Source organism: Danio rerio, chromosome 7 (genome assembly GCF_052040795.2).
Source record: "Danio rerio strain M-AB ecotype USA chromosome 7, GRCz13ab, whole genome shotgun sequence".
NCBI classification, from domain to species: Eukaryota; Metazoa; Chordata; class Actinopteri; order Cypriniformes; family Danionidae; genus Danio; species Danio rerio.
Genome location: NC_141027.1, coordinates 48,023,943 through 48,041,051, shown reverse-complemented (window position 1 = coordinate 48,041,051; position 17,109 = coordinate 48,023,943). Strand labels below are relative to the sequence as shown.

General features: G+C 37.0%; 1 protein-coding gene across 6 annotated transcripts in view; it reads left to right on the top strand.

The window, feature by feature from the left end:
* Nucleotides 1–17,109, top strand: part of LOC147836097 (uncharacterized) — a 158,513-nt gene that overhangs the window by 46,755 nt on the left and 94,649 nt on the right. The window contains exons 7-8 of one of the 6 annotated variants that reach the window (XR_015496145.1): nucleotides 10,405–10,566; nucleotides 15,018–15,616. The exons of 4 other annotated variants lie outside the window; for them this stretch is intronic. The gene's annotated coding sequence lies outside the window, so the exon portion shown is untranslated. Of the gene's footprint in view, nucleotides 1–10,404; nucleotides 10,567–15,017; nucleotides 15,617–17,109 lie in introns of those variants that run through there. One more of the 6 variants, XR_015496146.1, reaches the window with a different exon arrangement.

Here is a 17,109-nt window from a genome sequence, read left to right as displayed (position 1 = left end):
TAAAGTCAACATTATGGCTTTGTGATTAGATGTAATTTTGTAGAATTATATTGAGCCCTGGTGCTATTTGCACAAAAATATATTGTTATGTTTTGCATTTTTTGTGGCACTTTCAAAGTGATCATGGAGATGCAGTGCATGCGTGGTTTAGACTGTTTTAGATTGATACAAACCAGCTGCTTCATATAGTTGAATATAATATTAGTATCCAACAGGCTAGATTTACCTACAGGTGTCAGATCACTCTGTCAACATCAGCAAATGAGGGAAACCGGATCTGCAGTTAGTTTAAAAGGCTGTTGAAAACCATCAAACTATCAGCAGGAATTGTGATTACTGCTGGAGTCATAGTTGAATTTAGCTTTGAAATGCTTAATATCCATTTTAAAATGACCATGGTGGCTTTTCTCTGCTAACCTTTATTATTTGTCTAGAAATATTTTAGAAATCCCATTACTCAAAAGATGCTAGACGCACCTTAATGTTCATCTCATGGGGTGAATCATTTTGACTCTCAATTTGACTCCTACTGTTTCGTGAAAACAATGAGCTTGTTTACATGCACATCAAATGCAGATAACTCAAAAATCAGCTTATATCTATTGCCCTGGTTTACATGCAAAGCAATAACCTACCAATGCAATTAAACCTTGCTTTCAAAACTTTATTAATGTATTGGTTTTATTGGTGGTAGTGATCACAAAGTGTAACAATGTGCTTATTAAACTCATAAAATTTTAGTTTAGCATTTAGCATTCGAGTTTATGGTGGAGTTCCTCCTCCCTGTCTGAATGTTCTTAAATCTGCAATAAGAATAATCACACAAGACATACATTTATGCACTTGATTCGATTAATCTATCTATTAATTTTGATAGAAATAAAGTACATGTGTTTAAATGCTTGCTCCAATTGTTTCAAAAATCTTACTGTGACGTTTTTTTGTCCTTACATTAAAACCAACAGGGGTCAAATTTAACCAGGTTTATGAATATTGTTTTTAATATGGCTAAAATATGTAATCATTTCATGCCATAGAATGTGAAGTCATGTTGAATTGTTATTTTAGTCGTCAATTGTGATGCTGAGCCAGGATGCACCACTCACCCATAGCACTTGTCACTCATGGCTTTTAGTGCCTATAAAATTTGGCATTTATAAACAGTTTTCTTTATTCCATTGTAACTAAACTGATTATGACATAGTGTATGTGCAAAATACTGCACTGTACAGAACCGTACCGTAGCACTCAGTGAAAACAGGCCATTACAGTGAGGAATGGAATCAAGTTATTTCATAATATTTTACTCAAATGGTATTAACAAAAAGCTGTTAGAAAAATACAAGCCAGTGGTCAGGGTTAAGAAATGTGTGTGTGTGTGTGTGTGTGTGTGTGTGTCTGTATTTTTTATTATTATTTTTTTTAAATTAGGTGCTCATAGAAAAGATGGGTTGTATACCAAGCAGTCTGTATGGGATTGGTGTAAGCAAAGTAAAACAATTTCGGAAAATCAAAAGTACATTTGACAAACAGCCATGACTAATTTTTACCTCATGATGGTTCTAGTTGGTAGTTGTTTGTGGCCTTATTCCGATAAAAGAAAATGGGTTAACGTGTTCACGTGACCACATGCATTGTCAGATTATTAAATGTAATCAACTTAATGGACACCTATTTTACTCCTTTTTCAAGATTAAATATAAGTCTTTTGTGTCTCCAGAATGTGTCTATGAAGTTTCAGCTCAAAACACCCATCAGATTATTTGTTGCGCCTGTTTTAAAATTTTGTAAATTTGAGCTGTTAAGACATTGCAGCTGTTTTTGTTGCCTGTGCCTTTTATACAAATGAGCTGGTTCTCTCCGTCGACTGTTCCCACATGCGTGTCAGAGATCTGATGCATGTAGCCTTCTTGTAGATAAACAGCACAGTGACACAAGAATTGAGCAGATCTCCCTTACTACAGTAAGAACGGTTCCAAATGCTATTTGATGTATTTGTTGTGGAGTTAATTCAAGCCTTTCTGGAATGATGAGTCCCACAAAATTATTCGAAATTACAAAATTAGTCATTATAAAGTTTGCGCACATGCACACACACACGTTTTTGCACGGGAAATTTGACAGGATACATGTTAATATACACTGCTGTATGGACATCTATTAAATTAATATACAAAATAAACCTAATTTAATGTCCATAAACCGGACGTAAAGTGTCTTCTTTTATAATTGTACTGATATGCAGATGTGATGATGATGAATTGCGTTGTGAGTTTACTGCATTTATTACAAACATGCACTGTTTTAAAATTTTTTAAACTTATAAAATTTATTCTTATGGTGCAGATGACCAAAAGAGCTGAACAAATCTTTTGATTCCAGTTGCTTTGCGCATGTGATGTCTTGTGGATATGATCATATATGTTACTCTGGAAACGTGTTAATACGCAGCTGTCAATCAATTCGTTGGGCGGGGCAACCGAACTCCTATGTCACATTGCGGTAAGCCTCAAAATGGGAGGGATTTGGATCCTATTTTAACATCAGGAATTAAAAAGAGAGACTTATTGTGTTTCTATCACCCCAATATGATTGTACTTACAGTTATTTCCAAACAGCTTCCAAAAGATGATTTTCATCACTGGTGCTCTTTAAGAATGTAAATGCAAATGGATTCAATGTAAAATGTCCTCTTGAGATCAAACCTGTGCAAAAAACAGAACAAGACCCAGCAACTAATAAACAAAACAAAAAGAAAGCCATCATTTCAAATATATGAATGCATGGGACACGGTTTTGAGACTGAGTAGTCTTATCATCTCTTAAATATCAAATCTCTACCTTTAGATCACAGATTTTCTCTGGGCTCCTCAGTCTGCAAAGGTGCCAGGGGGCCGTTTAGGGCCAGGGCGGGATGAGGACAGAGCCCTTCCAAGCCCCCGGGTGTGTCGCCGCTGTTTATGATGTGCTCATAATTAAGCGTGTGCTGGGCTGGCATTGAAGTGGACACAGAGGAACTGTAAGGGCTGCAGGAAGATAAATGAGGCCAGCAGATGTAATATCTCTGGACTTATGGGACTGCCCCACTGTTGAAGACTGTCAGGAGTGATTATTAATGTATGATATCCCCACCACTGTAATGAGCACGTAAAAGCAAAGAGCGTGAATGCACACATACATTCACACATCGCGCACACACATATATATGTGCATATGTTCTTTATTGGCTTGAACAGGCTGATGTGGACAAAGCTTGAAAGCTAGTCTCTCTCTTTTTATTTTTTATATTTAGTCCGAATAAACACAGCTGCTACAATGACATGAACGGTGGAGATATGCAGAACATCACTGAGAGAAGATGTGGTAGCACGTTAATTGCAAAGTTTTTACTTATTTTAGCATTAGCACTTTTAGCATCACTGGTTCTGTTCTCCCCCAGTTAGCATAGCATGTTCTTTACACAGCTGTTCTTGTCCTTGTTTTATTGGAAGTTGCATTTTCTCACCAAGTATAAAACGTTCTGTCAGTGTCTTTAAAGAAAACATAACATTTGAGTATGGCTGCACGTCTAAAATAAGGTTATAGTTACTTTGGCAAGTAATTACACTTTAAATTGTAATATTATAAAAAATGTTCTGCTTTGCTCAACATCAAAGCTGTTAAAGAAGAAAAAAGTTAAACTGGAAGAGGTAAACAGTTTAAACTAGAAAGCAGTTCCATTTGTCTCCAAATTACATGCTTTGATCACACCTTACTGCCAACTGAAAGGGAATATTTAATCTCTTTAATCTACCTACAAATGCAGCTCATGCTTTCAACACAGGCTCATTTGAAATACATGTTTCTGCCTACATTTTGTGAAACTGCAAAAACATTTAAACTATAAGGGCATCTAGGATGAAAAAAGCTTTTTGGACAGAATTGTGTGCAGGTATAGTGTGTCCACAGTCATATTGGGGTGATATAAACACAATAAGTCTCTTTTTTTGATTCCTGACGTTAAAATAGGATCCAAATCCCTCACATTTTGAGGCCCACTGCAATGTGATGTAGGAGTGCGGTTTCCCCACCCGCTGAATTGATTGACAGCTGTGATTAACATGTCTTTGTAGTAACTCGTATAATCATATCAACAAGACAGGAAGTGCGCAAAGCAACTAGGATAAAAAATCTGTTTAGCTCTCTGTGATCATCAATCATCATCAAATGTGATCAAGAATGAGTTTTACAAGTTTAAAATATTTTTAAAACAGTGCAAGGTTCTAATAAAGTAAGTTAAAGATGGTAAAATCACTATAATTTATCACCACAGCTGAGTACATTAGGGAAGATGCTTCAATCCCAGTTTGTGGACGTTAAATCAGGTTTGTTTTGTACATTAACATAACGGATATCCATACAGCAGTGCATAGTAATGTGTGTCCTGTCACATTTGCCATGCAAAAACAGTGCAAAGTTAAATGCGCATCCTTTGTTTGTGTGTGTGTGTGTGTGTGTGTGTGTGTGTGTGTATACACGTGAACTTTGCAACGACATGCTTAAATGCTCACAATGCTTGAATTAGCTTCACAACAAATACATCAAATAATCATTGGGAAAGTTCTTTCCGTATTTCTCACAGATGTTACGTGAGATCTGCTTCCTTCATGTCTGTCACTGTGCTGTTTATCTGACGCAGCCAAGGCTGAGATGGAGGCACACTCTGACAGGCATGTGGGAACTATGTGCGGGGAGAACTAGTATTAAAGGAACAGGCCACAAAAGCAGCTACATTTTGTCCGGAGCAGCAAATCCAATATTCTGAAAGGTTTAATAAATAATCTGATGGGTGTTTTGAGCTGAAACTTTACAGACACATTCTTGAGACACAAAAGACTCAAGTCTTTTGGTAAAATGTGTGAAAAAGGGGCAAAATGTGTGCCTTTTAAGCATATATGTGGCTGCAGTTCCTAGGTAAAATGAAGGGTACGCTGTTTCACACTACTGATATTTAACAGGGACACATTATTGACAAATAAAGGATTATTGTTGTGCAGTTCTTTGAACAATGCCAAATAAATACAAAAAAAAAAAAAAAAAACACTTAACAGTGATTATGATTTGTAGTCAAATACATTTGCCCCACCTATATTTTGCCAACCTTCGTTTGAAATTGGATGCAAGCAGCTGTTTGTAAAGCGTACATCCCTATCTGCTGTTTAAATGAAAATTCAGAATCGTTTCAGGAGAAAATAACTACAGTTATATGTAGATGGAAAATCTTAGAACTGATGCAGAATTGATTATTGAATGATTTTTCACCATAACTCTAGCATCAACAGGCACTGACATAAACTTTTTTTTTTTTTTTTTTCCAGTTTTTGGCTCACCTTGACACTTGGAATTTAAGTTTGTGTTTTTTTTTTTCCAAGATACTCGCCATTCCTGCATGCAATACAATAATAGAGAGTTTTTTCAAACTTTGATTGCTATGTTGAACCAAAATCCATTATAGCAAATGTACTATGTATAGTTTGGGTACTAAACTTTGTTAGTGTCTTTACAGTGGCAACTGATTATCTTTGTTGTTCAGTAATAACAGTGCTGGATAAAACAGCAGATACTACCAGTTTTCTGTTTCTTCCTTGTTTTAAGCTTGTATCTTGGATTTTAAAATTTTTACACTGTAAACAAAATATATGATCGGTAAGTTATGACACATTTTAATATTTTATTTTAACTTACTAAACAGAGTCATTGTTTATCTTTTGTAACATTTATATATGAGTTTAAAATATGGTGAAAGGAAATGTACAACCCCAAATCAATCTGTGACTAAGGAAAAAGCAAAACATAAAGAAAATATTTATTCATCCATTAATTCATTTTCTTTTCGGCTTAGTCCCTATATTAATCCGGGACGCCACAGCGGAATGAACCGCTAACTCATCCAGCACGTTTTTACGCAGCGGATGTCCTTTCAGCTGTAACCCATCTCTGGGAAACGTACACACACATACACACACACACATTTATACACTACGGACAATTAGGCATACCTAATTCACCTGTATTGCATGTATTTGGACTGTGGGGAAAACCGGAGCACCCGGAGGGAACCCACGCAAATGCAGGGAGAACATGCAAACTCCACACAGAAATGCTAACTGACCCAGCCGAGGCTCGAACCAGTGACCCAGCTACTCAGCGACTTTCTTGATGTGAGGCGACAGCACTACCTACTGCGCCACTGTGTTTCACAATCAAGTCTTAAGGTGGGCAACAGCTTAAAAATGCACTACACATTCTCTATTGGAGACAGGTCGGGGACTGCAAGCAGGCGAGTCAAGTACCAGTATTCTCATCCTCCACAGCCAGGACTTTGTAATGTGTGCAGAATGTGGTTTTGCATTGTCTTGTTGAAATATGCATGGGCGTCCCTGAAAAAAAAGGCAGCTTATCGTGCTTCAAAATCTTTATGTACTTTTCAGCTTTAAGTGCAAGTTACCTTTGCCAAGGGCACTGACACAATCCCATACCATGACAGACCCTGGCTTTTTGACTTGTTACTCGTAACAGTCTGGATAATCCTTTTCTTCTTTGGTCCGGAACACACGGTGTCGGCCCATCTTTGCTCCTAAAGGACTAGATCTTTCTTGGATGCTGCTCTTGTACAAAATCATAATTATAATAATTTGTTAACATCACCTGTTTCAAATAACATCATTATTTAACCAATTTACTTGATTACTAGCCCTAAATTGCTCCAGTGCAAGTGTTGCAGGTTTGAATGACAGGAAAGGATCTATATTTACAAATGAAATGAAGGTGACAAGAAAAAACATGAAATATTCGGTGTTCATATTGTCTGCAATGAAATGCAAATCAAAGTAAATTTGGAAATCACTGCTGTTTCCATACTATCCCAACTTTTTTTGAGGTTGTAATGTTAATCTGAAAAACCTTAACCTTAGCAATCAGTATAGATAGCTGCTCATTTCTGTGATACAGAGCCTTTGTACTCCCATCAGATATGAACCATGCTCAGAAAAAAGGCGTTCCACTTATCCAAAAACAAACTACACCATGATGTCAATCAAACCTGGGTAAACACCAAAAGTTTGAGTTTGATAAATCCAGAGTTAGACTGTGGGTCCATGCCCTGTCTGAGGTAAAATACTTTTTGATATCAGTGTCAGCTTTTAATGTTGGCGTGTTATGTTGATTGTATGAATGCATATCACATCATGTTTACACACAAACTCTCTCTTTCGCTCACCTACTGACAGACTCCACACACACACAGTCAAAATTGTGTATCTCAATGGCAGTATGTCTGTACTGAGCTTCTGCTGGATACTGACATCAGGTCTCCGGGGACCCGTGTGGATCTAGACTCGCTGGAATCAGCCTCGACTGTATTAAAGGGGAATTACATGACACGACCGCTACACGAGTGCTTTATCTACTGGCTCCTGCTTCTCTACAACACACACATAGAAACACACCTCCAGGCACCCTATGGGTCACACTCACTCAAATGTCACTCTGCCAGTGCTGTCCAAATAGCAGCGATAAAATGGAAGCGGATTAGAGAGAGAGAAGGACAGATGAGTGGCAGAGAGCAACAGAGAGAGAAGCTGCAGCAGTGGCTGTTTAAAAAAAATGTATTTTGATAAGTCTTATTAAAGCACGAGGCTGTGTTGGACCGCTCACAGAGAACTCGCTTTGAACGCGCAGATGGATTAATTGATAAATATTGAGTCCATTACGTGCAAGCTTCTGCTTCAGCACAGAGGAGAAAGGGTGGAAGGTTTTGGATTCGCTCCCATTTTATCTCCCTCCTCCACACACACATACACACACACACAAGGCAGAGTGTTTACTGTTTCACCCTACAGTCACCAACAGATGGTGATGCTATGGGCAATCACACAGCTTTACGAGGGAAGAGAGAAAGAAAATGCCTCTCCTCTATCATCAATAGACAGTTAGTCTGACACCTCAGCCTCCACTGCATCTCTCTCTGATCCGTCGATCTGCCTTCATATTGGTGACAAACCACAGCCTTAAAACACAACAGGACAACACGCTGAGATAAAGAGGACTTTCTGATTTCACAGTTCACTCGTAGCAGCGTAGAGGAGAATCACATTCAAAAGAAATGCTTCTGTCGCCTCTTTTGCCCTCTGCTGAAATGCAGCGATGTTCAGTCATGCTGGAATATGGAAACAATTGATGAATGTGTTTGTCTGGGCTGCACATCGAGGTTTAAAACATCAGTTTTACATTATTTGACTGGGAGTTAAAACAAGCTGGTTTATAAATTGCTGGTTAAGCTCTCTCTTTGTTTTAGCTCTTCTTTTTTAAACTTTAATAGGTACTTTTTTTTAGCCTGTGTTATGGCAAGCTACATCTAAATGTATCTGTGTTTTATACTGTATGTTCATTTGTTTATTAACTAGTTACTTGTTTAAATTAACAAATAATTTAAATTAACAATAATTTAACAACTTTAAAATACTTAAATTGTTTGCTGGGCTCAGTATGATTAAAAAATATATATAGAGATATTTTTTCAATTTTGTTTTATTCAGCAAAAATGCATTACATTAATAAAAATGGGAGAAAAGACATTTCTAGTGTTGCAAATATATTTGGATTTCAAGTCAAGGCTGATCTTTTGGACTTCAGACTTAAACTTTATTATCCTCTTTAGGGACGCTAAAATTTTAGCAAGGTGCCATAACACATGACCAAATTATTACCACAGAACATACGATACATAATTTTTAGATGCATCTCTCTCCCCGCTGGACTCATTTAATGACCTAATGGCCACCATTATAAAAGAATTTCTAATTCTGTTTGTCCTGGATATAGGAACTCTTAAACAACATCTTGATGGCAGCAGCTGAAACAAAGAATACAATGGGTAATCGGATGATCTTGTCTGCCATCTGCACAAGGCTACTCAACCTGTTCTTATTTGACAGACTCAGATTTCCAAGCTACAAGACCAAAAAAAAAAAAAAAAAACAGTCTTTGTTGAACTTTTTTGTTAGGATGGAATGTCAACATGTTGTCTATAATGACACCTAGATATTTACTGTATGTTTGTCAGCAATTTCAATGTCCAAAACTTTATTAGGGTATTTGTGGAGCTAGTGTTTCTTCACATGCTGATAAACTTTTGGTTACGGTCAATGTGACTTTTTTTTTTTCATTTTATACAGTTCCTTTTACAGCATCGATGTTGTAATGTTATTACAATACAATCAGTTAGATAGACTTTGGCGTTCATTTAGTTGCTCAAGCGTAAAACGGGACAAAAAGCCGTTTACTCGCACACACCCGTCAGGATTAGCAGGCTTGCGCAGAATCTCTATTAAATACACTGGGATAAAATAAATGTTCATATTTTAAAGACATGGCAGAGAAAAATGTAATTTAATGAAATGTTTCTTATACAATGAGGCCTACTTTATATCAGATATAAAGTGGAGATTTTTATGTATATATGTATATGTTGGCTGGGTCTGTTGGCATTCCTGTGTGGAGTTCCGGTTTCCTCCACAAGTCCAAACACATGCACTATAGGTTATACACTATATGTTGGCTAAATTTTCCAAAGTGTGTGAATGAGTGTGTATGGGTGTTTGGAGGGTTGCACCTGAAAGGGCATCCGCTGCAGAAAATATATGCTGGATGAGTTGGCGGTTCATTCCGCTGTGGCGATCCCTAATTAATGATAAGCTGAAAAGAAAAAGAATGAATGAATGATTATAATAATCTGCTGCTTTGGTCAACTATGACATATTTAATTGTTTGTTTGTTTATGACACAGTTCCGTCATTTAATTTTGATTACTTGTGCTGCAAGTCAGTCTTTGAAAGCTGGAATGCAGAAAGTGCCAAGGACAACACATGGTGTAATAATGGTGTTTAATTGAGGCTAAACACAGATGCGGTTTGAAGTAATGGTGCATGAGGGTGTCTCGATTTAAGTGCTGCTGGGTTTTAAAAATGTTGGTCTGGATCAGGGTCGACTCCTCAGGTCGATTCTTAGTCATGGCTGCTGCTTGACAAGGGAATGCAATCGAATTTCTCTCTCATAACACGCACACACATACGGTCACCCATATAACCCCAAAACTTTCTCTTTTCAAACTTTTCCCCTCGTCTTTCCCTTTCCTGTTTCTCTCCGCATCTCTTGCCAAGCCTGTGAATCTGTGTCTCTGATTGCTATGCATTGTTTAGTTTCTTTCATTAATGCTGTGTGCCAGTCCTGCTCCTCAGATGAACAATAGCAGGCCTGCTGCAGCGGATCAATAGCAGATTGCTGATAGTGCCCCGTCCATTCGCTCTCCAGATTACATGATAAATGGTCTGGTCCATGTGTTTTGACACCCTTTCGTTCTTGTAGGGCCCGGGCCCCGGCACCGCAGCCTCCCGCGAGCCCCCTGACAGTAGCCTGGCCTGAGAGGAGAACAATGAGTAAAAGAAAAGGAGACGAGAAACAAACGTCCAAATTGGCAATCTACAGTGAGGGCCGCTGTGTGGAGGGGCCCGCGTCTATCAGCCGCTGGTAATTGTTGCTAAGAATGAGGGGGGAAAACAGAGCTTGGGAGCATTTGATGCGCTGATGAGTCGCTGGTGAGATCATGGGTGAGAGATGAGTTGGATATGCGGACGATAAGTTTTAAAGTGTGTGTCAGCAGTCATATGTTTACTGAAGGAAACAGAGAAAGCTGATCTGTGAAATGTAAATTTGGGCTTTTACCATTGTTGTTGTTGTTGTTGTACACACCTGAGTCTCTATCTACTCTCAAATGAGTTTTGCTGCTTATTCAAAGTGCGTATTTAAAATGAGCCGAATCAACACAATTTTTGAAGGTTTGTTTGGGACAACTTAATTGTTTTATGTTCAAACCATTTAAATTTGCAAAAGCAATTAAGCTAACCTAATAGGTTTTTGTCTGTCTGTCTAAGTTTATCTGTTTGTTTATATATCTGTTTGTTTATCTGTATAGATTTTGATATTTCTTTCTTTTTAAATTACTTGTATGGACTGAGGGTGGCTGCTGTAGCCTCACAACAAGAAAGTTGCTGGTTCGAGCCTCAGATGGCATTTCTGTGTGGAGTTTAGGTGAATTGGATATAGGTATAGATGAGTTATGCAAGCTAAATTGTCTGTAGTGTATGTGTTTCCCAGTGATGGGTTGCAGCTGTAAGGGAATCTGCTGCATAAAACATATGCTGGATAAGTTGACAGTTCATTCCACTGTGGCGACCTCTGAAGAATAAAGGGACCAAGCTGAAGGAAGATGATTGAATGAATATTGCAGTATTTTCACAAAATGATTTCAATAATTATTTGGAAAGAATTCCTAATTTTACATAAATTATGACAATTTTGTAGAGGAGGGCATTTCATTCATTCATTTTCTTTTCAGCTTAATCCCTTTATTAGTCCAGGGTCGCCACGGCTGAATAATCCGCCAACTTTTCCAGCACGTTTTTACGCAGTGGTTGCCCTTACAGCCGCAACCCATCTCTGGGAAAAGGAGGGCATTTGCATAAAATAAAATAAATTACAATAGAACTAAAATATGAATAAAATTATCATACGTTTATGGTTTGCAGGATAACAGCATTGCGGTACATAAATTTAGTAATAAAATGTAAAATAACACTGTATAATATATAGTTTTCAGTGTATTCACTCATTCATTTTCCTTTGGCTTAGTGTCTTTATTCATCAGGGGTCACCACAGCGGAATGAATCACCAACTTATCCAGCATATGTTTTACACAGTGGATGCCCGTCCAGCTGCAACCCAGTATTGGGAAACATCCATTTACACTCATTCACACACACACACACACACACACTATGGCCAATTTAGTTTTTATTAAATTATTCTGTAGTATAGCGCATGTCTTTGAAGAGTGGGGAAACTGGAGCACCTGGAGGAAAAATACGCAAACATGGGGAGAACATGCAAACTCCAAACAGAAATGCCAACTGATCCAGCTGGGACTTGAACCAGTGACCTTCTTGCTGTAAGGTGAAAGTGGTGACCACTGAGCCACCGTGTCGCCCATTTTAATGTATATAGGGTGTCCGTGGATCTTAAAATGCCTTAAATTCCAAAAATTTTATTTTAGGCCTTTAAAAGGCCTAAACTCACTGAATTATTGTCTCGTAGGTCTTAAACCATTTTAAACTGGTCGGAATTTTCCTTTTGCTTATGTAAAGCTACTCAATCAATTCTACACACACCCAAAGACCAAAAATACATCTTAATAAAACTTTTAACAAAACTCTATGTATAATTAATATTATAGCAATTTTTGAGTTTTAGCGTTTTTTTTTTTTTTTTTTTTTTAATTAGCATGTATAGAACTAGGGTCTGCTTGTTTTTAAAATGCTAAGAAATACAAAATTTAAATTAGTTTTTTAATCGGACTGTAAAAATTCTGCTGGGCCATTTTAAAAAAAAAGCCTTGGCGCTTAGCCCTGTATAAGTCTAAAATTTTTATCTTGATCGCCTTAAAAAGGTCTTAAATTCGACTTAGTGAAACCTACAGAAACCCTGTATATAAATAAATCTGATTAATCTTTGTTAAAGCTACAAACGATTTGTATGCAGATTTGAATGTTCTGCTGTTTGTATTTGTCAATAGTTTTATAGACTGTGGTCCTAGGATTACAATAATATTGTGTTGTTGTTTGAGTCAAGATTGTGATCTTTTAAAAAATTTATTAGTGCAGATTTGATTTAATGTATTAAAATGCTCCCCTTTGCTTTGTGCACATTGTGTATTGCCCAGCTGTAGTTGTGACATGTTTCTTCTATATTACAAACAAACACTGTCCTATTTATTAGAAACTGCAACAGAGGAAAAAGTCAAGGTCCTTTGGACAAAAAAGTGTGACAGGAAAAAAGTTAATTTCCTCATCGACACATTGTCCTTTATAATAAGTGAAGGACAGTATTTCTTTTTTTGTCAAGACTAATGACCTCCACATATGGCGTGTCGCCCATTTTAAAAAGAAACAAACAGCCTCTGGCCGCGAGTACATGAGGCAGGAACTTAACCCCATCTCCGCTGCTTCACCTGCTTTCCAAAAATGAAATGTTCCATTTGCTCTGCAGTCAAGCTCCATTAATACCACCTAAAATTACCTCAAGGAGTCAATTACTGTGTCAGTGTCTGTTATCATGGGATTATTTTTCAGTGTGCAACATCTTGTTGCTTTTCTGATGCTTAGATTGTTAAAGTGAGAAAGAAGCAAGAATCAGTCCTTCTCTCCCTGATCAGCCACCAGGAGAGGAAGATTTATGGAGGAGAGGGTGCCATAATGATGTGTATAATGCACATTTGTATAACAACCCCATTAAAAGAGGTGTAAACATAATATAAACATGCACAACGTCCTCCCCCCAACAATAATAATAGTACTAATAATGTTCAACTTGTGTTTTAGTTCATTTAAATTCAAGTTGTTTTTATTTAATTTAAGACATTTTTGGCATATTATGTATGAATAAATTCAAGACCTATTGTATATCACAATGTTAGTCTTATTTGTAGACACAAAACTTTATGTGGACTAGCAGAAAGGAAAGAGCATACAAACACCATTGATAAATCATTGTAAATCACCATAGAAGCCTTTCAGTGATTATTAGAGCTAGCATTATAGACAAGTAGGAAAATAAAGGTCTGTTTAGCAAGATTTAAAACCTTTAACACAGTATTTGAGTAAATTTAAGGCCTGCATTTTTTAATTTGACATTGTTTTACTTTTTAGGACTGCAGAAACTCTTTATTTTGTGCAAAACACTGAGATCAAAAATAGAGAACAGCAATGATTGTACGTTTTGGAGGTTACAAATAAGTAGGAAGTGTATTTAATTACTTTTGTCGGCAGCAAATCTTTCAGAGATTTTAATCAGGTTTAGATCAAGACTCTTAACAGTCCATTCCATTATTTCTGCGTTTTCAGATTACCACAAGAAGCCAATTACTGCGTCATTAGCCCCTTTCACACATACAGACCTTTCCGAAAAATTGCCGGCAATTTTCCGGAAAGGTTGTATGTGTGAACAGGTCCTTTTTGAAAATACCGGTAAATTTGTTCTGGCTATTTTCCGGAAAGAGAAGTTGTAACATTACCGGTAATTTGCCGGAATGCTGCGCTGTGTGAATGCAGAAGGAAGATTGCCGTAATAAGCGCGTGCACGTCTAGAACGTGCTGACGTGAGACGTCTGCTTTAGCCAATCACAACAGTCAGACGCATTTACGTCCACCTGGTTTATGAGAATAAAAGCCTTTGAATATTTTTCCAGACACATTTAGCTGCTAGAAGTTAGTCAGATCACGTTTATATGTTCTTCTTAATGCCAACTGTGTAAATAATCATCGATGAGATGCTTATGATAAGCCGTTGTTTGTTTACCTTCAAGCTTTGTGTGTGCCTGTGAAACAGCCTGTGAGCGCCTGCACACGCACATATTATGAACATCTCGACATGCGAAAGTGATCCTGCGAAAGTTGTGCACAATATTGATCATCCACAGAGTTTGTAATTTAGTCAAATGTTAACAAATACAAGCGCAGCCGTTTAAAGCTCATTTGTGGTGAATGATGTCAGAATATACCGGTATTTTGGAATGGATGTGTGAATGCTCTTTTCCGGAAAATTTACGTAACATCCTCGCCTGTGTGAACAGCGCTTTTTTGAATATACCGGTAAAGTCGTTCCGGAAATTTCCAGATATTTACCGGTATCACTGTGTGAAAGGGGCTAATGTCTGCTTTTTTGGGATTATTATTATGTGTGCAACATTTTGTTGCTTTCCTGATGCAGACTTTAGACTTTAGGTCTTTGTTAAAGTGAGAGAGAAGAAGGTATTAGTCCTTCTCTTCCTGATCTGCCGTTGTTTCCATCAGGAGAGGAAGATTTATGAAGGAGGAGAGGGGGCTTCCATAACAATGTGAATAATTCACTTCTGTCATCTGTTCAGAAATATCGCGCAGATCCAACCTCCTGTCTGTCCGCCCTCAGCCGGTATGCAGCAGCTCCAGGCACTTTGACAGACGGACATCTGTAGCTCTGATTGTGAAGCTGCCAATAGGACTGAGGTGCTTCAAAGGCAGGAATCTGAATGACTGCAGGCTAATTCTCTCATTCATTTCAATCAAGTTCATAGCCGATGTGACCTCCGGATTATGAGACGAGTGTATAATTCATCCCAGCGTACTTTGATGAGCGTGTTTGTCTGAGAGAGAAGGGTTGTGTACTGCATTGGTGGTTTGGATTGGGGTTGTCAATTATTTTTGGTTTTATTTGGAGGCCGTGGCTGAGATTTTGATGTCAAACAACTATTTGTTTTGTTTGAAAGTGAATTTGAATTTGCACTGTAGTTATAAATAACAGCATGTTCAAGGCTGATAAATAACAATGGCCTGCCAGTGTGAAAGAGCTAAACAGAACTATGTCGCTTGTTCTGTTGTATTATGTAACTCAAACATTGAGAATTCTCCACATTTCTTATAGGGACAGATACTATGCTGACTGTCAGATTGCATAGCAACATTATTAAACTAAGCTGTTGCTTTGTTACATTTTTATGAATGTATTTGTCATTTGAACTATCTTTGTTGTCAATATTAGAGCGTTTCTCTAATGTTCAAAGTCTTATTGTCAAAGTTAATTGTTACCGCTGTTGTGTTTTGTATGCTGAATGTCAACTTCTGTTCTTGACTCAATTAAGGTTGTTTGCGAGATGTTGTCATGCTATTGCTAATGAGAGTTATGTTAACCCCATTAACTGTACAATAGACTGTGGAGATCAAAGTAAGAGAACAATTTATGAAAATTTATTTATGAAAAGATTTCTTTCAGTGATAATATAATCTTACTTGTTTAAAACTTGAAGGAATTTTAGTCGTCTACTTTGCTAGCAGAACTAGTAGAAGCATTTTTCAATGTAACCAAGGCACTTCAACTAAACTTTTTTATTTCGTTGTAAACAGTGACCAAAATGAGAGAAAGGCCATGATCATTTCAAGGATTAAAGAAAAATTACAGCTAAAATTTCTCATTAATATTTCTGTCAATATGTTGATCGGTTCTAATTTATTCTCTTTAACAATTTTGTGAAGGTAGATTGTTTCTGAGACTAGACCAATCCAAAATCCAAAGACTTTTAATCAGGTTTAGATCAGGGCTCTAGCCTGTCTTTATTCCAATGTTTTCATTTTCAAGAAACTGCTTTATCAGTTTTGCTGTGCGATCCAACAAAGAGACTCAGAAAGAGCCAAAGAGACAACACCCCAAACCATGGCATTTCCTTCTCCACATTTTTATGACTTTAAGCATTTTTGTTTAGATTTCGTTTTGTTTAGTTTTTAGCTGCTTTTCTACCATCGAGCCAAATAACTAGATAAAAGTCTCAGTCAAAACTGACGAAAGTCTCAAAATATTTTTGTGTTCAACAGAAGAAAGAAACTCATAAAAGTTTGGAACATTTGAGGGTGAGTAAAAAGTGAGTACATTTGTATTTTTGGATGAACTATTCATTTAAGAATTTGTATTTGTGGAATAACCTTGATTTTCAGTTACAATAAATTAAAATATTTGTTTTTCTGACCAGTTGTCATATTCTGGGGAAAAAAAATACTTTAAATGACGACATTTTACTTGCATTTTGGGGATTTTATCTGATAATTTATAAAGCATCTACTAACATTTTACAGAAAGTAATAATTATTGCATTCAGAGAAGCTGATTATACAGATATTTGGAAATTCTGTGACCTTTTAAATTACCGGTACAAACGTCAACATTTGTCACATTTGACTGGGCTATTACTGATATATAATAAAAGGGTAAATAAACACTGATATGCTTCACTGTTTTACTTTAAAAACTGTGCAAAATGCTATTTCTAATTGTCCTGTTTTCTGATTGGCCAAAAAAAGAGCAAAGCACTCAGTTTTAATGCTGCTGCCAAATCCTCCCTTCTGCAAAACTTGGCACTCTTTAATGTCTAAAACTATCTGGATAACTATCCTTTTAAGTGAAAATAATCATTCATTATTTTTATAATTAAA